The 22,965-nt window shown below is 41.1% G+C and overlaps 1 long non-coding RNA gene across 4 annotated transcripts; it reads right to left on the minus strand.

The window, feature by feature from the left end:
* Positions 1-1,596: 1,596 nt before the first annotated feature.
* Positions 1,597-19,337, minus strand: LOC132398199 (uncharacterized). Of its 4 annotated transcripts, none has more exons than XR_009513571.1 (5): positions 15,432-19,337; positions 13,309-13,364; positions 10,276-10,413; positions 10,099-10,195; positions 1,598-6,772 (listed from the first exon to the last, which is right to left on the minus strand). It is a non-coding gene; the product is annotated as an uncharacterized LOC132398199 (long non-coding RNA). The 4 variants fall into 4 exon arrangements; XR_009513569.1 differs by having other exon boundaries at positions 1,599-5,096; positions 6,699-6,772; positions 10,099-10,413; XR_009513568.1 differs by having other exon boundaries at positions 1,597-6,772; positions 10,099-10,413.
* Between the last annotated feature and the right edge of the window lie 3,628 nt (positions 19,338-22,965).

Consider the following 22,965-nt stretch of genomic DNA (forward strand, 5'->3'; position numbering starts at 1 on the left):
GATATAAACTTAGTTATTTTTGTCTCAAAGTTTCTATATTAAATAATTCACAAAAACCATATAATAATTTTTGAATAAAATTGTGAGCAGTTCTAAGCAGTTGCTCTATCAATGAAAACTACTTAAATGAAAAAAAAAACTACAGCTAAAAACATCACAAGTTTTCTCCCTTTTGACTTTTCATCTCTTTGGAGGTGATGCAAAGGGAACCTTCCATTACCTTGAAGAAAATCATGAAAAGACCGAATTAATTTCTTAATAACTAGAAATCATGGAATCGATGGCAGACAAGCTGGACTGTGTTTGCCTGAGGCTGCACTGGCGCACGATGAGGAACTTCTGTATGCTTGCTCTTTCAGAAATGTAGCTCCAGAATAACATCCCATACACGATCAATCTGCAGGCCATGTCACTCAAGGACGTGAGCTATCTTATTTTTGTTGTGACCATATGTTTTCCACTATCGTAACTATATGCCCTGTGTGTGACTGTTGGTACAGCGTTTTGCACCCTTACCCCGGAGGAATGCTGTTGTTTGTTTGGCTGTATTCACGTGTACGGTTAATGGCAATTGAACTTGGACTTGATTTAGAAACTAATTGTAAGAATTCTCAAAGTTGTTATGCTGGAAGGACACATTCTGTTTTTATGCAATTCTCTGGCCGGTGATGGAGAGCTGAAACATTTATACACACTGCAGTTGCTGGAAGTGTGAAATAAAAACAAAATGGTGGAGACAGCAGGTCGGGGAGCTTCTGTGGATGAAGGGTTCTGATGAAAACACTTTGACCTGAAACATTAACTGCTTCTTTTCCACAGATACTGTCTGACCTATTAAGCATTTCCAGCAATTTCTACTTTTACTCTGGACACTGCATGTGAACAATGGAGAGGCAAAATTGAATGGGTTGCCATTAAAAATGTGTACAAAATCAAATGTAATGAAATAGCTATATTTTTTGGTTATACAGTTGGAGGGAAGACTCCAATTTAACTTTGGCCAAGGTGTTTTAGAGAGGCAGAATCAGAATTAGGTTTATTATCACTGGCATGTGTCATGAAATTTGTTAACTTTGCAGCAGCAGGTCAATGCAATTCATAATAATATAGACATAAAAAATCTATTACAGCAAGTATATACATGTATATTGCATGGATTAAAAGTAGTGGAAAAACAGAAATAATATATTATTTTTAAAAAGTGAGATAGTGTTCATGGGTTCCATGTCCATTTAGGAATTGTATGGCGGGAGGAAGAAGCTGTTCCTGAATCACTGAGTGTGTGTCTTCAGGCTCCTGTACCTCCTCCCTGATGGCAGAGGGGAAGAAGCTGTTCCTGAATCACTGACTGTGTGCCTTCAGGCTCTGTGCCTCCTATCCGACAGTAACAATGAGAAGAGGGCATGCCCTGGGGAATGGGGGGGGGGGGGGGTGGCGTCCTTCATATTGGACGCCGCCTTTCTGAGGACTGTTTCTTTAAGATTCCTTGGGTACTACGGAAGAAGTGGGATACCCCTGAAGTGAATGCCTGGGCTACCTTGTCAACATGTGGGGGTATGTTACTGCAGCTCGTTTTTGCTGGCACACTTTTGTCTTCCCTCTAATTTCTGCAATATGCTGTCCAAAAAATAGTCAAATGAAACATTTGCCTCAGCTCACAATGTAATGTGGATGCTTAACCAAGTATCTTTATTGGTTATTGTTTTCTTACTTAAGGAATATTTACAAAAATGAACAATGTAATAAAGTACACGAACATGAATAATATTCTGCTTCCAGTGACTTTCGAAAACAGATTTCTGTATCATCTAAAGTAGCAACAATACATTATACTCCAGAGACAAAAGACCAAGAAAAATGTGTCATTGATAAAAAGAACATTCACAATCTTGTTTCTTCTGCTCAAATGAATCATGAAGTGAAAGACAATGGAAGATCTTTTGACCACACCTTATATATGTATTCACACACACACATACGAAACTTAAATAGATTATACACAACAGGAACATGCCTTTCTGTCTATGATGTCTGTGCCAACCATGAAGCCAAACTGATCTCACCTCCCTGTACATAGAAAACCTACAGCACAATACAGACCCTTCAGCCCACAAAGCTGTGCCAAACATGTCCTAACCTGAGAAACTACCTAGGGTTACCTATAGCCCTCTATTTTTCTGAGCTCCATATACCTGTCCAGGAGTCCCTTAAAAGACCCTATCGTATCCACCTCCACCACTGTCACCGGCAGCCCATTCTATGCACTCACCACTCTCTGTGTAAAAAACTTAGCGCTGACATCTCCTCTGTACTTACTTCCAAGCACCTCACCTGATCCATATTCCTCCATTCCTTGCATGTTCACCTGCCTCTGAATGCCTCCTAAACTCTATTGTTACATATCCCTCCACCTCTGCTCCTGGCATCATATTTTACCATTCTCTGGTAAAATCCTTGCAAAACCATACATCTCTGTTAAACTTGGTCCCCTCACCTTAAAGCTACTTCCTTTACCATTTGACATCTCTATGCTGAGGAAAAGACTATCTTGATCTACCCTATCAAAACCTGTTATAATTTTATAAACTTCTATCAGCTCTAAATAGAAAAAAATTCTAATGGGAATCAGTTTAAACGCCAAATTTGTATGCAAATGGCCAGTTTATGCAAATTAATATTTCGTAATTAACTAAGTAGACATGATAGCATTAAAATAAATCAGAAAGAAACAATCAATGGTTTAGTGATTAACTCAGGCACAATAAATTGGAAGATACAAGGGCCTGAAGTGCTTCTCCCGACACCACAACCAAACACACAATCTGCAGTTTCCTCTTACAGCAACCGGTAGCAGCTCTGTGGGAGGCATTAAACAAAATAAGACTTTTACTCCCCTCAGATATCCAAAACCATCCCAAGAACAAAAGCAAAAAAAGCAGATACAACATTCACAGTCCTGCCCGGATGGAGGAGTGTTCCAGCTGCAAAGCTGATGTTTATTTTGGGACAGGCCAGCCACACAAGTTACTATTTTAATGGCACTTACTGACTGAAGTTGAAAGATTGTAACATATCGACTTGATTCTTGTCAGGCCCGTAGCAGAAACAGTAACAGAAACTAAAGCCGAAAATGCTGAGATTATTCAGCTGTTCGACTGAAGCATCAACTCTCGCTCCACAGATGCTGCCTGACCTGCCGTGGGCTTAGATTGCCAGCATCTACAGATCTTTTGCTTCACAAAGAAAAAGTTCAAATTACTTTTATTATCAAAGTACGTTTCTTATATACAACCTTGAGATTCGTCTCCTTACAGGCAGAAACAAAACAAAGAAACCCATTAGAACCCATTAAAAAGAAGACTGTCAAACAGCCAATGAATGTGCAGGAAAAAATACAAACCGTGAAAACAATAAAACCAAGCAACTAACATGCAGAACTGAAGTTTACGGCAGTGAGTTCACAGCCAATTCAGGAGACTGTTCGTTGTAGGCCACAGCATCAGCTCAGCGCAGAGACGAACAGACCTCGCGAGCCGTGAGCTAAACGCCAGTCCATCTGAGCATTCACATGTGGAGTAATTCTGCTGATCTCAATGTGTATTTGCCTTTTATTAATTTGCACTTACTATTCCTCTCATCAATGTCATTATTTTGTTTGCATTCTGGTCAGTAATATAACATTCACAATATTTTAATATCTTATGGAACTACAAGGTTCTCCATTCCTCCCAATGAGGTATGATGCTCAGATTTCTCCAGTTATCAGTTCAGGAATCTATACAAAGTCCCAAGAGATAGACTTCAAAGTCAAGTTTATTGTCATATGCACAGGTATAATGAAAAACTTACTTGCAGCAGGATTACAATCATCTAGCTTCGCATAATTCTGTGTTGCGGAGTTTGTTATGTTTATTACGGTAACCAGTCACATGAGTGGTAAAAGCAAAGGAAGTGATTTACGTATTCTTGCTTATTTTGTGTCAGTTTGTAGCTTGAGAATGGCAAGGGTCTTATCTTTTGCTGACCACTGAAAAAAGTGCTTAGCTTACACTTGTGTATGCTTAAGTTTAATTGCTTCAAGAATTGAAATTATTACTTACATCCTTCATATACATGAGTAAAAATCTTTATGTTATGTCTATGTCTAATTGTGCAATGTGCAATTTATAGTAATTTATAATAAATAGCATGTACAACAGGACAGTCACAGAAATACAGTTGTGTCAGCATGAATTAATCAGCCTGATGGCCTGGTGGAAGAAGCTGTCCCGGAGCCTGTTGGTCCTGGCTTTTATGCTGCAGTAATATTTCCCAGATGGTAGCAGTTGGAACAGTTTGTGGTTGGGGTGACTCAGGTCCCAAATGATCCTTCGGGACCTTTTTTAACCGCTGTCTTTGTAAATGTTCTGAACAGTGGGAAGTTCACATCTACCGATGTGCTGGGCTGTCCGCACCACTCTCTGCAGAGTTCTCCAACTGAGGGAAGTAGTTTCCAATCCAGGCAGTGATGCAGCAAATCAGGATGCTGTCAATTGTGTCCCTGTGGAAATTTCTTAGGATTTGGGGGCCCACATCAAACTTCTTCAAAAGTCTAAGGTGGAAGAGGCGCTGTTGTGCCGTTTTCACCACACAGCCGGTATGTACAGATCACGCGAGATCCTTGGTGATGTTTATGCCAAGGAACTTAAAGCTGTTCACTATCTCAAACCAAGACCCATTGATGTCAATAGGGGCTAGCCTGTCTCCATTCCTCCTGTAGTCCACAACCAGCTCCTTTGTTTTTTGCAACATTAAGGGAAAGGTTGTTTTCTTGACACCACTGTTTCAGGGTGGTGCGTTCTTCTCTGTAAGATGCCTCATTATTATTTGAGATTAGGACAATCAGTGTAGTGTCATCAGCAAATTTAATTAGCAGATTGGAGCTGTGTCTAACTGGGATGGACTAGAAAGTTGTATGGTGGTGCTTGCCTGAAGAGTTTGGCCACTTGGTTCTGCTGAAAGGCTGAAGAACTGAGTTGCTTCCATTGTTGAATTTGCCTTTGTTTTGTCTGGTAAACACTTGGAAAATAACATGAGTCCAGCTGGAAGCAGAAACCCTGAATCAAAGACAAAGAGAGAAATTAGACAAATGTGCAATGTTGAAGGTCAGTTTGTCAGAGGAAATTAAAATGTTTATAATGTCACAGAACTGGCTGTGATTATGTATAAAACTGAAGACAACACACCTAACATGCGAGCAGCATGTTCTATTGCTAGCAGAATGACTCATGCGCCTGACACCTCATTAGCCACATTAGAACGGAGGCTGATTTAGCTAAGTTATGCACAAGACAACAAATAATAAGGGATAAATATGCCTTGGAAGAACAGGAAGAGTAACATCAGAGAAAAATGGAATAGCTTTGAAAAAAACAGGAAGGAAAGATGGAACAGCTTTGGAGAAACCAGGAAGAGCAGCAGGAGGAACAGCTTTGAAGAGAAGAGCAAAATTGAAGGAAGATGAATGAACTTAAGTTGCAGGAAGAAATTGCAGCCAAGGTAGCCAGAGTTGAAGTGCTAAGAGCTTCAAGTGCTTTGAGTGCTAAGCATGCTCCAGCAGAACAGTTCTCTGAAGAGATTTCCTAGGTTGACATGGAACAGAGAAAATCCAGCAAACTCGATGTCAATGTGGATACGTTTGAGAAATAAAAGTCTATGAGCCACGTTTGAACCCCGAGGGTAGTTCAGGGTGTTCACTATCAGCCTGCACCAAGGGGACTCTAGTGATGCCATAGCCAATAGCACAAAGTGCTTCTGAGAACATTAATTTACAATCTGAAGACACCTTATGTTGCAGATGATAAAGATCTAAATGCCACACTGGAATCCATAAAGACACAAAAGGAAATAACAAGCATAGTGATGGAACAACAACAGCACAATGTTCTCTACTGCCCATTAGGACAACAATGAAGCTCCTCCATCTCTCATGGCATCTAGGGGTTCCTTCATCATGTCAGCAGCTTGGTTTTCACTACTGTCAGTCATGGAAGCTCCGGTTAGAGACTCCGGAATACCATTGCACTCAGATGTAGAAGTATTCTTCATTGCTGTTTCTGTAACCATTTTGTTTTACCAGTTAGGATTGTTAACCTTGAGATAAACCTCTGAACCTGAGGATCAGTGGACCACTCTTGGTCTAACCTTTACCCTTTGACCTGTTTGGCATGGGTGACCCTACCAAGAGCCAAGGCATAGATCCCTGATTAGGCATGCAAGTCTCCAAACCCTTTGACAAGGTTCTGGTCCTTTTGGGGAAACAACACATTGTATCTCTGCCTAAAAGAGAGAGATTCAAATCTTCGATGGCGATCCATTGCAATATCATTCATTTATGAGGGTTTTCAAGAATAGCATTGAAGGCAAGACTGCTGGTTATGGTGACCATCTCTACTTCCACTTCACTGAAGGTTATCCTAGAGAACTTGTCAAATGTTGGCAGTGGGCTGACCCGGAGCAAGGATATGTAAGGTCCTAAGGTTTACTGCAAGAACATTTTGGTGATGAGCACAAAATTGCTGTGGCCTACATGAAAAAGGCTCGTTCTTGGCCACATATCAAATCAGAAGATGTGAAAGCTCTTCTGGGCTGCAGTCTTTTTCTTAGAGGCTGTTGCAATGCCATGGAAGAGGAGCAGGACCTACTTTGGCTGAACTTACCTGCTGATAGGAGGATTATTGTAAATAAATTGCCGGACGAACTTCGGAAAAAATAGAGATCAGTGGTCTGAAAGCTGCAAGAAAAGTATAACCTTAAGGTTACTTTCACTGACATTGTTAACTTTATTGAAAGACCAGTAATGATTGCTACACACACAATGCTTGGATCACCAGCAGTAAGTAAAGATATTGACAAAACAGGATCTCAAATTTGTTCTCAACCTAAAGGAAGCTGCTATGCCACCTCTGTGGCTGCGATAGAAAGTGAAGCTGAAGCGGAGCCTGGAACAGATGAAAGGGGAGCAGATTCGAAACAAGCCATGAAACAAACACTGCAGCAAGTACCACCCCAGTATCTAACGGCTCTGCGGGGGCTGATGATCATGATTGCAAATCTCCTATAATTCCAGTTCAGGTGACGTCTAAGAAGAGTAAAAACACGGTTGTTTTTAAACGCTTTCCAAGATCAAGGAAGTACAGCAGTGTTCTGCACAGAGAGCCTCCTGAACAAGTTCGACCTGACAGGAAAAGGAACACTAATTCTCTTAAGCACTACAGGTCAAGAGAAATATGTGTATAGCTACATTGTTTTAGGACAGGAAGCGGCTGGCTTAGAAAGTGAAACTTATTGTGAGCTGCCTAACATCGATATACAGGGTCATATGACTGTCTACAAAGGGAACATTCCTCATCAGAGAGATCTTCAAGACCACTCCCTCCTGAAGTATGCTTATTTGCAAGTAATTGAGCTGCTGATAGGGGCAAATATACCTAAAGCTTTGGAGCAGATCCAAGTGATTTGCGGTGTTAATGATGGACCATAGGCAAACAGAACAATGCTGGGTTGGACTGTTAATGGACTATTGAAAGGAAATCATGGTGGTGGAAGAGATGAACGTTTGGCCATAGCTAACAATTACTGGGACCTCAGATTTGTGCCTGGATGAGCTTTGGCAGCAGCGATTCAAGACAGATGTTCCTGAATGCAGTCCAAGGGAGCAACCTGGCTGGAGAAGATCACCATCCAGGGAAGTCTGCTTACAACAGAGTATGTTCTTCCAATCGTTGAGATTTCATGCCTCCTGTGGTTTGGTAGCAGTATTTGTAATTATTGTAGTATAATAATTAAGGGCTAGAATTTAGGAGTCATGTATCTGATCTCTATCTGCTTTGAATTCTGGGTTACAGAGTTTATCACGATAACTAGTCACGTGGGTGGATGTGTGAAGCAAGGGGAATAAGTTATGTATTCTTGTTCATTTTGTAGGAGTTTGCAGCTTGGGATTGGTGGAGGTCGATTCTTTTGCTGACCGCTGAACAGTGCCTAGCTTACACTTGAGTGCGCTGAAGTTTTATCACTTCAAGGTTGTAAGTTTGCTTATTTCAATAAAGGATTCAACTTTTGGAGTACTCACTGGAGCTGGGGGTGCTTCATGCATGTATAACAACTCCATAGTGGTTGCAATTGTTTTGGTTTCGGTTTAGTGTTGCCACTACGGCGTTATTTACAAAAAAATCATAAATGAAATATCAATCAGCATCACTTATTGCAACCTGTGTGGCCTTCTCTACATTGGTGAGACACAATGTAGATTGGGAGGGGATTACTTCGGTGAGCACAAGATCTAGGAGGAGATTTTGGCCATTCAGCCCATCGTCTGTTATTCGATTATGGCTGATCTATTTTCCCTTTCAACACCATTCTCCTGCCTTCTTCCCTTACTAACCAAGGATCTATCAATCTCTGCTTTAAATATGCACAATGACTTGGCTTCCACAACCATCTGCAGCGATGAAGATGTGCAGATTCACCATTCTCTGGCTAACAAAATTCCTCCTCATCTCTATTTGCTGCACTTTTGCTCCGCCTCCGTAGCCTGCAAGACCTCGTGGCCAGAGATGTTAGTTCTATTTCCTGTTCTCATACCAATATGTCTGTCGATAGCCTCATCTACAGCTAAATTGAGGTCAAATGCAGTTGAAAGGAACAACACCACATATTCTGCCTTGGTAGTCTCAGACACATTGCTCTCCCTTGCACTTAACTGATTTTATCTCCTCAGAATAATAAAGCATTGAAACTTCCTTTCTGCCCCATGAAGGATGCACAGCTTGGATAGCGATCCTAGAGGCAGATGGAGCCCACCCAGTTACATGGATGGCTGCTTTTGGCAAGGGAACAAGAACATTTTGCAAACACACATCTACTTCTTTTCCAAATGTATATGCTATATATCTGTATGGTATAAAAGTGGCCTTTTAACATTCATAGGTTTCCTATGCATGGAATGAACAAGTGGTGAAATTGATACGTTTGACAAAAGTAGAAAAGTATGATACTTACTGCATGTAGCAACACTGCTGCCACTGCTCTGCTCAAGTGAATCAGTTCTCCATTTGTCCTGCCATATCAAATCTATTTCAAAACTTCTCTTAGAATCTCACACTTCAATCTGGAATATCGATTTACAACCTCATTTTATTACTGCAATTTTTGGTATACCAAATGAGGATGGTAATCAGTTTTCCCCTCCAATCAGACGAATGATTGCTTTTGTAACATTAATTGCCAGAAGGTCTATATTACAAAACTGGAAAGAAGTAAATCCTCCTACCACGTCTCAGTGGCTTTCTCAAACTATTTCTTATCTGAGTTTGGAAAAAATTAGAAGCACTATTTTTGACTCATCAATTAAATTTGAAGAAACCTGGGGACCGTTCATTCGACATTTTCATATGAATTAATTTGGCCTTTTTCAGATCCTTTCTCTGCTTATTCTTGTTCAGGTATGGAGTTCCGGAGTTTTTTTTTGACACTATCACATACTTATAAACTGTTATTATTGCCCATGTTAGTTTAGTTTAGTGTTTTTTTTCAATATATATTTTCTTTTATATATTTTCAAATTTTTTTTCCTTTTCTTTTGATGATTATTTTTGTTTTTTTTCATATATAATTATATAGACTTGATTGATTAATGTACTTCTTGTTTGTTGATTTTCAATAGGATATTATTATCCTATTACTAATGTAATTTCAAGTCTATTGAATTTATAACCTATTCATTATTATGTTATGTTTTTTCCTATATATATATGAAACTTAATAAAAAGATTGAAAAAGAAAGAAAGAATCTCACACTATAAATAAATTAATCAAAGCTGTGTCTTCAAACTAACACTCGGCAATCTCTTAAGCATTCTATTGTTCGGGCAACTTTGTAGAATATGCTAGTTCCCTGCTGTATTATCCAGTGGCTGAGTCCTGTAACTGGCAACTGTTTTCCAATAAGGGAGACAGAACTTTGAAAATCGTGCTGCAGAAACTGTGACCCAAGTATTTTCTGAAAACTTCATAAAAAAAGAATATCATTTGGAAATATCCAAAACATCATCTTACCATAAATGTCTCGGTCTCAATTGCAGTATTTGCATTATGTTTCCAAGGTACAAAGAGACTGCCATCATTGAGTTAAAGTGTACTTCAAGGGTTAAGTCTGGAATTAGAATTGGTGATCATTGAGATACAAGTTTATTTCAGGAGAATACTGAAGGAGAATAAAAATGATGGACATACTTGTAAGAGAAAGTCAAGTAATTAAATTAAAAACAAAAGATCATCGAGGCTCTGCCTAAAGTACAGGAGCAAAGTTTTAATGATCTTGAAGGAGTTGAGTTCACGGCAGAGAAATCTGCAGAAGTAATATTCTGCCAACTGCAAAACAAAATTATGAAAATCAGCAGTCATATTCATTCCTGAGAAGAAGTGAAAATGCGTTTACATACTTTAAAATCTGCCTGTGCTGCACGTTACTTAGTTTATTGTTTTTTTTTCACCAATGCACAATCGTTAGTGAACTAATCCACAATTTGTTTGGATCTGATGTTGGGATGCAAGACTGGAAAACAGAAAACACACCCAAAGAGTGGCAAAAAGGGGGCTGGAGATCACAACAGTGGAGCAGGCCACATGACATAAGTCCATTTCAGGAGAGGTCCAATGAAGCAGAATCCACAATTTCCACATTATTATTTATGCCATAACTTAAAGCTTATCTAGTTTTTGGAATAAGCTTATCTGGTTTTGGAATAAATGTAAGATGGGGCAAGGCAAACTCCTTGGCTGTTCTTCAAGTAATGCTTTGGGATATTTTACATTCCCCCTGAATGGACAGAAATTTAGTATCCTATCTGAAAAATACAAGAGAGCACCCTGCACTTACATTGAAGCACGGAAGATAAACTCAAGTCTTAGTAACAAACCTGAACTTGGAACCTGCTGAACTAAGAATACTTCTCTTAGCCAGTGACAAAAATGCTTTGTCTGCCTGCATGAGATCGAACTGAAATCTTACTGTACATTTTAATGCACTATAGCCCCTTGCCCCTCAGCTTGCTTTCAAAAGCAGAACTCTCAAATACTTATGCAATTGTCAGCATCTGTACACATTACTGAAAATCACCAAGTGTTAAGTTAGAGCTCATGGTTTTTCGGGTTTGGATTTAGGCTGATAAAAATGGAACATGACATATGGCTGCAATAAGGAATAAAATTATTGCAGAGTTATCAAGTTAAACTATTCGTGGAACTTAATTATTTTGCAAGAATGGATAGGGAAAAACTATTTCCTCCATTTGGACAGTTAGGGATGAGAGGTTGTAAATAAACCATTATTATTCTGCACAGAAGAGAAAGAAACTTAGATGCAAAAGGTTGTTGGAGCATGAAATATTTTGCCACACGGATTGCTGCACTAAGATGACTGCTAAAGGAAAATTGAATACATATTTTTAAACAGATGATGCCACAGGGCTGTGTAGAAAGCATAAAAGCAATGCTATTACTGGAGAGATGTTCCTATAAAATATCATCACAGGCTGAATAGTTTCTGCTGTTAAATTGCACATTCGTTTTACAAAACTGTTGGGATTCCATTCCCAGATTCCTAAGAACAGACTTTCTTGCCTCCAACGACAATTAAACCTTTCTGAAACAATTCTCAGTTTAGAACTATTTACTGCCTGCATTGACCCATGTTTTTCCCTCCATTTTCATCCCAGCTTCCAAACACATTCTGATTTCTTCAGTTATGATAATGTATGGGTGAAGGTGGTTTCTCTGCATCTACCAGCAGTCTCAAACTGCTAACAAACACTTGACATCAAGCGCTAATTCTCGGCCAATCGCATCTTTCAATAAATGAAATACTCCTGTCTCAGAAAACTGTCCTAGCATCCTTTTGCTGCCTTTAGTCCTCACGTCTAACTTTTTTTCTCTCACTTCCCCCTCTTTACAGGGTAGAAGACAAACACAGTTTTCCTTGTGGAAATGCCAAGGAGATTCATGTTGAGTTGGAGTTTAGGGGCAATTGTTAGGTTGGTGCTGTTGGGAAAGTGAGGTTTTGCTACCTCAGCAGATATGAAGGACAACTAGAATCATGCCATATGTCTCACGAAATTGAATTTTGAGCTGCAGTAAAAGTTACTTTAAAAAAAAGCTCTGGCAAAGAGCAACATTTCTCACATAAAAATCCCCACAACAGAACTATGATTGATGAATTATGAAGCTCCTTATACCCATAACAATAAAAGTTTCATTTCTTGGTCATAAAATGAGTATAAAGACAACAGTGCATCTTCAGACCTTAATACATATTGTTAACTAGAAATATGAGAGACATGGATTTGCCATCTGCTGCTTTGAGGACCAACAGCAAATCTTAAAACCTTTCCTCATTGTCAATATATGGCACCCTCCAATATGGGATAAATTTACATAACACTAATTTCTGTCTTTTAATCTCAGCTAATAATTTAAAATGGCAGAACTGCATCAACAATCATACAATTAAGTACTCTGTGCTTAAGTATAGTCTTCTCCCTTGGACCTGAGTAGTGAAATCAATCTGGCATTCTTTAGGTAAATGCATTGCACCAACAATGATCTAGACAAGGATGCAGAACACTTTAGTTCATTTACTTAATTTGTGCAGGGGGGGGGGGAGGGGGCTAGTTTACTCTTTGGCTTTATCAGAAGTCCAGCAGACTACCATTTAAAAAATACCTCTATAGAATGAGACACAGAGAATCCAAAAGCTGAGCTGACTGACCGAGGAAAATCAATGGGCTGCAAGCTTCCATCTGCAGCTTCCATACAAGATGGTCAGGCCAGAGTGGGCTATGAGCCACATCAGTCAACGTTCAACATGGAGTGAACTACCACCATCTTGTGGGCCAGAGGCTTTGAAATGTAATCATTTTCCTGATGTGGGGAAATTTAGTTCACAGTATTTACTGGAACAGATTTCAATAAAAGATTTAAAAGACCAGCTGATTTTTAATGCTGTTAACTTTCAAAGTATACATAGCTCCCTATTCAGACTCAATGAGGAGTGGGTATTTGGGATAATTATCCACAAATTGTCAGCATTTGAGGAGAGATCGAAAGTGTACAATGTAGAAGGCCGTTGATCCCATTATGTCTCTATGGAGATTTATTGAAGCCTATCCCACCTTCCAGCAGTGGGTCAGCAGCCCTGCCAGTCATGGCTCTTCAAGTACACTTAGTAATACTGTAGAAATGCACTGGGAGTTTCTTCCTTTTACCAACCTCCTTATCAGCAGGTTCCGGACCCCTGTCATCCTCTCGGTCATATTTTTCTTCATCTGTTAATAGAAATTATTCATTTTTATTTCCTCAACACATGCACTTTAATCTTCCAAAGAAAGTTAATGTGATTTATTTGGCCCTGATAACATCCTCAGAAATCTTCAGCAGACTCCTCCAGAGCAATCACAACGTTTGAGTTATGTACTAACCAGATCTGCACTCTGTGCAGTAGTAGACACCTAAATGATGCAGAGCATACTTCTAGGGAAAAAAACAATTTCACTTTGTAAGCTAATAAGCAAGCATTCCAGGTGCTTTATTTAAAACTACCTTTAAGAATCTGTGGATAAACACTCCAAGTTCCCACAGTTCTTTCACTCTCAATACCTGCTCACTTATCTTTTGAATAAATAAAAGATTGCACCATATCTAGTACGTGACCTCACACTCATCTGTGTTAAATTCCATTTGCTACTTACTGACTAAACCTCTTCAATAATTGCCTTCAGTATAAAGTTTTCCATGATTTATTGATTTCCGCCACAATTTTCCCACCTGAAGTACTTGGATACCTGGAGTGAAACTAACACAATCGATTATCATCAGAATAAAGAATGCTGTGCAATGGGAGTGTCCCTTACAGATCAAAGGTTGTAAATCCACAGCCTCTATTTATCCTGTGTCTTTGGCCCCACCTGTCTACACTGTGTTCATTCTCCATTCAACTCTCCTCCCATTCACCCCTACTGTATTGCTGTACTCTTCATTTCCTTTATGACCCTCATCAGGTCTTATCCGAATAAAACAGGTAATTCTCACTGCTAAAGTGAGAAACCCAAAACTTTTCTCCCACCACTCTATTTATCAGTGGCGTCACCTCACCAGGAGAGGATTTCAAACCTGACAACTGGCTGCTAAATAATTGCTCTGGAAGTCAGTACATTTGCAGTAATATGATTTAAATTTCAAAGATTATTACCTTGGGAAAATAAAGCACACAGTACATTATTTTGAATCTCATGTCATTGCTTATTGAATGTTACAATATATTAAAACTGTTTGTAAATCTAAATAGAAAACATTACTCTGTCTCACAACATAATGAATCAATAGCCAAGGAAAACATCACTAGCTTTTCTAAACCACAAAAGCAAGGCTTTATATCAACAGGTCACAATACAGGATGCCTTGGAGATTAGAGCACTCGATGCCAGTTGGATAGACGTCTTGTACAAAACAGGAGCCAAAATTCATTGCAGTTAAAACTGCTAGTAGAGAAAGGTATGCAGTAGTTAATTCAGTTTTCATGATGTTTGATGCAAATTTAACCATTTGTGCCAAACAAAGTTATTTATTGAAAGGAATATCAAATTATATAAACTGTATGGAAACTGTCGGTTCTGAAGAGAATATCTGAGATTTTCTCTTTTGAATTTTACCCTTTTGCTGAAATGATTTCATTTTTGAAATGTTTGAAACTTTTTGCATTCGTAATACAAAGAATCAAGTAGATATATTGATTGTGTTGTGACTGAAATTTACTTCTCACTCCTTCCACTGGTCTCTGTTCTGCTCTCACTCTCTTGTTTCCTGCTTTGTTTTAGACATTTGCCTGAAAATTTGTGCTGGAGTGTTCTTGATCTCTGTTATACATTTGTGGCTCGAAAGTTAAATCAGTTCTGGGTCAACAGTCAGGCAAAGACAAGGTAGCAGTGAGCACTCGTCATTACAGAGACTTCTGAGAAAGATAAAGCTGAAGAAAGGACAACTGTAGTTGGATAGGAAAGTGCCAAAGGCCCATTTTCTAATCCCTGTGGGGACAGGGTGGGAGAAAATGAGCACATAGTTGATAAGCATTAATATAGAAGGCAGGAACATTGTCTCGTTCATTCACAGATTTCAGAGGTCTGGAGAACCGCAAATACAAGGGCCTTGTTCAAAAAAAAGCACAGAACGACATGCCAGGCACTACCAGCCTGTTAATTCAGCCACATGGCGAGACATTTATTACAGCACAGGAATCTGCTTAGTCCCCTTTTTTCCACTCTATCCTCACTCTTACAAGCCCAACTTCCCTCAAATTATTCTTTGTCATTTATCTTCATCAAAGGTAATTACACAACCTGTACGACATGCTCTGGATTCCTCCCACTCGGACATCTGGGGAGAATGTTCAACTCTCCTTCGGCGTTGGGAGCAGAGCACTTCAAAGAGGTTCCTCACAGGTCAGCGAAGCTTGTATAAAAGGAGTGCTTCACGGGTATTCGGACAATCTGGAGGTCCAGTCAGTCTCAGGAGCAGAGCGCTGCAAATTAAATAAAAGTACAGAAGGGGCAAACAGGGCAGCTATTGTTGGGAGTAGACCAGCAGTGAGATTAGGAGTGTCAGGCTTTGAGTCAAGAGGCCTTGACGAGAAGAGCCTGAGACCAAAGACACAGGTTAGAAGATGTGGTCTTCATTGTCCTTTGTACAGAGCAGCGGGATGGCAGTGGAACGCTACTCCTGTAGGATGAAGGAATTCATGGAACCTGATAGTCTCTGTTGATAACCACACCTGCAGGAAGTGAGAAAACTCCAGCTCACGAAAGACCGCATTGAGGAGCTGGAGCTGAATGAACTTAGGATCATCCGGGAGGCAGAGCAATTGATAGATACAACTTTTGAGCAGGTGGTTGCCCCTAGAGTGCAGAATACAGGGAGTAGATGGGTGAACACCAAAAGAGGTGACGGGAGAAGGAAGTCAGTGCAGGGTCCCCCATGGCCATTCCCCTCAGTGACAGATATATTCCTTTGGGTACTGCTGAGGGGGATGACCTATCTGGGCAAGGCAGCAGCAGCCTGACCAATAGCTCTGTGGTTGTTCTGAGCCTCAGAATTGTGGGGTGAAGTCAGGCAGAATAATACTCATACTGGACTCAGTAGTTAGGGGACAGATAGGAGATTCTGAAGCAGCAGAAGAGACACCAGGATAGTGTGTTGCCTCCTGGGTGCTAGGGTCCAAGTTGTCTCTGTGGTTGCAGAATATTCTTGAAGGAGAGGGTGAGCAGCCAGAGGCTGTGGTACATGTTGGTACCAATGACATAGGCAGGAGAGGGATAAGTTTAGGGAGCCAGGAAAGAGGCTGAAGAGGTTAAGGTGATAATCTCCAGATTACTCCCAGTACCACGAGCTAGTGAAGATCAGAACAGGAAGGTAGCACAGATGAATGAGTGGCTGAGGAAATGGTGTGGGGGCAGTGTTTCAAATTCTTGGATCATTGGAGCCTTTTCTGGGGAAGGGGTGACCTGTACAAGTGGGATGGGTTGCACCTGAACTGGAGGGGAACCAATATACTGGGAGGGAGGTTTGCTAATGCTGTTGGGGAGGGTTTAAACTAGATTTGCAGGGGGCTGGGAACCAAAGTGAAGAGGCAAAGGGTGGAGTGGTTGGCTTACAAGCAGAGACAGTTTGTAGGGAGATTGTGCAGAAGGATAAGTAGATGATAGAAAGATAAAAACATAGAAACATAGAAAACCTACAGCACAATACAGGCCCTTTGGTCACAAAGTTGTGCAGAACATGTCCCTACCTTAGAAATTACTAGGCATACCTATAGCTTTCTATTTTACTAAGCTCCATGTACCTATCTAGAAGTCTCATAAAAGACCCTATCATATCTGCCTCCACCACCGTTGCCGACAGCCCATTCCACGCACTTACCGCTCTCTGAGTAAAAAACTTGCCCCTGACGTCTCCTCTGTACCTACTCCCCAGCACCTTAAAGCTCTGTCCTCTTGTGGCAACCATTTCAGCCCTGGGAAAAAGCCTCTGACTATCCACACAATCAATGCCTCTCATCATCTTACACACCTCTATCAGGTCACCTCACATTCTCCTTTGCCCTAAGGAGAAAAGGTTGAGTTCACTCAACCTATTCTCATAAAGCATGCTCCCCAATCCAGGCAACATCCTTGTAAATCTCCTCTGCACCCTTTCTATGGCTTCCACATCCTTCCTGTAGTGAGGTGACCAGAACTGAGCACAGTACTCCAAGTGGGGTCTGACCAGGGTCCTATAGAGCTGCAATATTACCTCCCGGCTCCTAAATTCAATTCCATGATTGATGAGGCCAATACATCGTATGCCTTCTTAACCACAGAGTCAACCTGTGCAGCTGCTTTAAGTGTCCTATGGACTCAGACCCCAAGATCCCTCTGATTCTCCACGCTGCCAAGAGCCTTACCATTAATACTATATTCTGCCATCATATTTGACCTACCAAAATGAACCACTTCACACTTATCTGGATTAAACTCCATCTGCCACTTCTCAGCTCAGTTTTGCATCCTATCAATGTCCCACTGTAACCTCTGACAGCCCTCCACACTATCCACAACACCCCCAACCTTTGAGTCATCAGCAAACTTACTAACCCATCCCTCCACTTCCTCATCCAGGTCATTTATAAAAATCACGAAGAGGTGTCCCAGAACAGATTCCTGAGGCACTCCACTGTTGACCGACCTTCATGCAGAATATGACCTGCCTACACCCACCCTTTGCCTTCTGTGGGCAAGCCAGTTCTGAATCCACAAAGCAATGTCCCCTTGGATCCCATGCCTCCATACTTTCTCAATAAGCCTTGCATGGGGTACCTTATCAAATGCCTTGCTGAAATCCATATTCACTACATCTACTGCCCTTCCTTCATCAACATGTTTAGTCACATCCTCAAAAAATTCAATCAGTCTCATAAGGCATGACCTGCCCTTGACAAAGCCATGCTGACTATTCCTAATCATATTATGCCTCTCCATATGTTCATAAATCCTGCCTCTCAGGATCTTCTCCATCAACTTACCAACCACTCAGGTAAGACTCACTGGTCTATAATCTCCTGAGCTATTTCTACTCCCTTTCTTGAATAAAGGAACAACATCTGCAAATCCTCCAATCCTCTGGAACCTCTCCCGTCCCCATTGATGATGCAAAGATCATCGCCAGAGGCTCAGCAATCTCCTCCCTCAACTCCCACAGTAGCCTGGGGTATATTTCGTCTGGTCCTGGCAACTGATCCAACTTGATGCTTTCCAAAAGTTCCAGCACATCCTTTTTCTTAATATCTACATGCTCGAGCTTTTCAGTCTGCTGCAAGTCATCGCTGCAATCACCAAGATCCTTTTCCATAGTGAATACTGAAGTATTCATTAAGTACTCCTGCTATTTTGTCCGGTTCCATATACACTTTCCCACTGTCACATTTGATAGGTCCTATTCTTTTACATCTTATCCTCTTGCTCTTCACGTACTTGTGGAATGCCATGGGGTTTTCCTTAATCCTGCCCGCCAAGTCCTTCTCATGGCCCCTTCTGGCTCTCCTAATTTCCGTCTTAAGCTCCTTCCTGTTAGCCTTATAATCTTCTAGATCTCTAATATTACTTAGCTCTCTGAACCTTTTGTAAGCTTTTCTTTTCTCCTTGACTAGATTTATTACAGCCTTTGTACACCATGGTTCCTGTACCCTACCATAACTTCCCTGTCTCCTTGGAACGTACCTACACAGAACTCTGCACAAATATCCCCTGAATATTTGCCACATTTCTTCTGTACTTTTCCCTGAGAACATCTGTTTCCAATTTAAGCCTCCAATTTCCTGCCTGATAGCCTCAAAATTCCCCTTACTCCAATTGAACACTTTTCTAACTTCTCTGTTCCTATCTCTCTCCAATGCTATTGTAAAGAGATAGAATTATGATCACTATCTCCAAAATGCTTTCCCACTGAGAGATCTGACACCTGACCAGGTTCATTTCCCAATACCATATCAAGTACAGCCTCTCCATGTGTAGGCTTATCTACATACTGTGTCAAGAAACCTTCCTGAACACACCTACCAAACTCCACCCCATCTAAACCCCTTGCCCTAGGGCAGGGGTCAGCAACCTTTACCACTGAAAGAGCCACTTGGACCCGTTTCCCACAGAAAAGAAAACACTGGGAGCCGCAAAACCCGTTTGACATTTAAAATGAAATAACACTGCATACAACGTTTTTTTTGCCTTTATGCTATGTATAAACAAACTATAATGTGTTGCATTTATGAAATTGATGAACTCCTGCAGAGAAAACGAAATTACATTTCTGCATGCAACAAAAACATTTTGAACTCCGAAAAAAAGACGTTGGGTTGAAGGTTACTTTTAAGTAAAATACTCAACGTCTATTTGAGTCCTTCTTGTATTTATGAAAAACGCCAAACTTAAATTTGCCGCCAGCAGCAAACCAAAAATAACATCAGCCAGCTGTCAGCCTGAAAAATAAAAGGACTATTTCACTGAACAATGAAAAAATATGAATATACATAAAATAATAGGCAATTAAAATATTTATCATACTTGGTTAATGGGATTTCTGCTCCTGGACCTCAGCGCACAGCGTCTGCACATCAGGGCTGTATGACGTCACCTTCATCTTTACACAGGATCGCAAGCTGTCATCTGTGAGGCGTGCGCGATGTTTGTTTTTAATAAAGTTCATGTTGGAAAACACCTGCTCACATACATATGTGGATCCAAAGATCGACAGGACTCCAAGCGCATACTTTTTCATGTTTACATAAATGTCGGGCATAGCATTCCATGTTTCGAACACAAGTTTGTCCGGTTTTGGAAGGTTTTCAATATCACTCCATTTGTGATTCTGAGCAAGAACGGCCTTCTGACGGGCAACATCTTCAAGGTCTGCTGTCAAGCGTCTAAACTTGGACACCCATATGTCTTTGTCGGCTATGTCGGCCAGTTCCATCTCAAGATCAGGTTGACTCACACCTGCCAATGCAGTCGTATTCAGTAGGGAAGGATCGATGCTTAAGGGAGTGACCGGGAAGGATAATGTATTTTTTTCCTCTCTGAACTCACAGAAGCGTTTCCCAAACGATGTTTGCATTGCGATGATTGCAGAATGTAAATACTCCGAAATTATCATGTCGTGACCTTGTTTGAACTCTCTCAAATTGGGGAAGTGAGACAAAGTGCCTTTCTGTAAATCTCTGGCAAGCACTGTCAACTTGCGCTCGAATGCCAAAACATCCTCCAACATGTGCAGGGCTGTGCGTCCTTTCCCCTGAAGAGCTGTGTTCAGCGTGTTCAGGTGCGCTGTCATGTCTACCATGAAGTGTAGCTTTTCCAGCCACTCTGGCTGTTCCAGCTCAGGAAAGGTGAGCCCTTTGCTGCCCAGGAAAGTTTTCACTTCTTCCAGATACGCGACAAAGCGTTTCAGCACCTCCCCTTTGGACAGCCACCGGACTTTGTTGTGCAGCAGGAGATCAGAATATGCGCTTTCCATCTCGTCCAGTAACAAACGGAATTGACGGTGATTTAAACTTTTTGCCATTATTTTATTGACAATCTGAATGACAACATCCATTACTTCTGTGCATTCCGGAGGAAATGTTTGAGCGCACAGTGCCTCTTGGTGCAAGATGCAGTGAAAAGTCAGCAGCTTTCTGTCCAGCGACTTCTGCAGTAAAGCCACAAATCCCTTGTGCGTTCCCGTCATATTCGGAGCCCCATCAGTAGCTACTGACACCAGATGGGTGGTCTTTATTCCTTTGGCTCTTAAACAATTCAAGACAGCCTCACAGATGTCCTCCCCCCGTGTTTGGTCTTTTAGAGGTATCAACTCAATCAGTTCTTCCTGTGGCCCGGCAGAGTTTACATACCGGCAGAACAACGCTATTTGTTCAATATCACCTTTGTCTTTAGACTCGTCACAGGCAATCGAGTAGGCCACAGCTGAATTGATGTCTTTAATTTGCTGTCTTGTGATGTCTTCTGCCATTTTTATGGTTCTGTCTTTGACAGTCTTTGCAGAGAGGGGCATATCCCTGATTTTCTGCACAATTTCACTCTTGTTTTTAAAGTCCGTGAATAGATGTTCTGAAATCTTAATGAAAGATTCTTTTATATATTCACCATCTGTAAACTGCTTCCCGTGCCTGACTATTTCCTGAGCGGCAATATAACTGGCGTATGTCGTTGATTTTCCAGACTTCATCCATTTCTGGAAATGATTTTTGCTCAGATCAACCTTCCGCATCAGTTCCGAAACGGCTTTTTTTCTCTCATCTCCATCCGGATATTTTTGAGCAAAGGCTGCGTGTTTACTCTGGAAATGCCTTGCGACATTTGACTTTTTGTTGTTTGCTAGTTTCTCATTGCATATTAAGCATACCGGTAAACCAGTCTCGTCAACAGTGAAAGCAAATGAATCTGTCCACGTATCATTAAACGTTCTGTTTTCTTCAGTCACTTTTCTTTTTTTAGAATTCTCCATAGTTGGCTTACCTTGGATCGAAAAATTAAAGAAATCGCGCACTGGCGGGTGTCAGGTATTGGCAGTGGTGACGTATATTAATAGCGATAAAAACACGTTGTAGCGGTGTGCTCACGCAGTCAGTAAACTGCAGTCGAATAACTTTATTCGAACTAAACAGCCTTGCTTTTAAGCCTCCCTCAACCCAGCCCCCATGGACGCAGATGCTGCAAAAGACGCGTACTCACAAACCCCCGTAGGCTATCTCCCTTAGCCGGAATGCTGGCTAATTGTGAGCCGTTTCGGATGTGCCAGGAAATGTGTCGCCACACTTAGATTGTACAAGATCACCATAATCTTCAAATTTAGAATTACATTTCAAAAGCTAACAAACTAACATAAAATACATTTTAATTAAATACTGACCAATTATTTCCCAAAGCCACAGGGAGCCGCAGCACAGAGGTGAAAGAGCCACAAATGGCTCGGGAGCCGCAGGTTGCCGACCCCCGCCCTAGGGAGATGCTAATCGATATTTGGGAAATTAAAATCTCTCACTACAACAACTCTATTATTACACCTTTCCAGGATCTGTTCCCCATTCTTCTCCTCGATATCCCTGTTACTGTTGGGCAGCCTATAAAAAACACCCAGTAAAGTTATTGACCCCTTCCTGTTCCTAATCTCCACCACAGAGACTCCGTAGACAATCCCTCCATGATGTCCACCTTTTCTGCAGCTGTGACACTACCTCTGATCAACAGTGCCACACCCCCATCTCTTTTGCCTCCCTCCCTGTCCTTTCTGAAACATCTAAAAACATGGCACTTGAAGTAACCAAACCAATCCAAGTCCCTGTAATGGCCACCACATCATATCTCCAAGTACTGATCCACGCTCAAAGCTCATCTGCTTTGTTCACAATACTCCTTGCATTAAAATAGACACATCTCAAGCCTTTAGTCTGAGCGCGTCCCTTCTCTATCACCTGCCTATCCTCCCTCTCACACTGTCTACAAGCCTTCTCTATTTGTGAGCCAACCTCCTCCTTCCCAGTCTCTTCAGTTTGGTTTCCACCCCCCAACAATTCTATTTTAAGCTCTCCCCAGTAGCCAGACAGAGTAAAGATGCACTCAGTCAGATGGTTTGAGATGTGTCTATTTAACACAAAGTGCATCATAAGCAAGGCAGATGAACTTAGAGCATGGATCAATACGTGGAACTATGACGTTGTGGTCATTACAGAGACTTGGATGTCTCGGGCAGGAATGGCTGCTGCGTATGCCAGGCTTTAGATGTTTCCAAAGGGACAGGGTGTCAGGTTGGATGGACCCAAACGCAGGACGCAGACACTGAAGTACTAGG

The sequence above is a fragment of the Hypanus sabinus genome, chromosome 8 (assembly GCF_030144855.1).
Source record: "Hypanus sabinus isolate sHypSab1 chromosome 8, sHypSab1.hap1, whole genome shotgun sequence".
Lineage (NCBI taxonomy): Eukaryota > Metazoa > Chordata > Chondrichthyes > Myliobatiformes > Dasyatidae > Hypanus > Hypanus sabinus.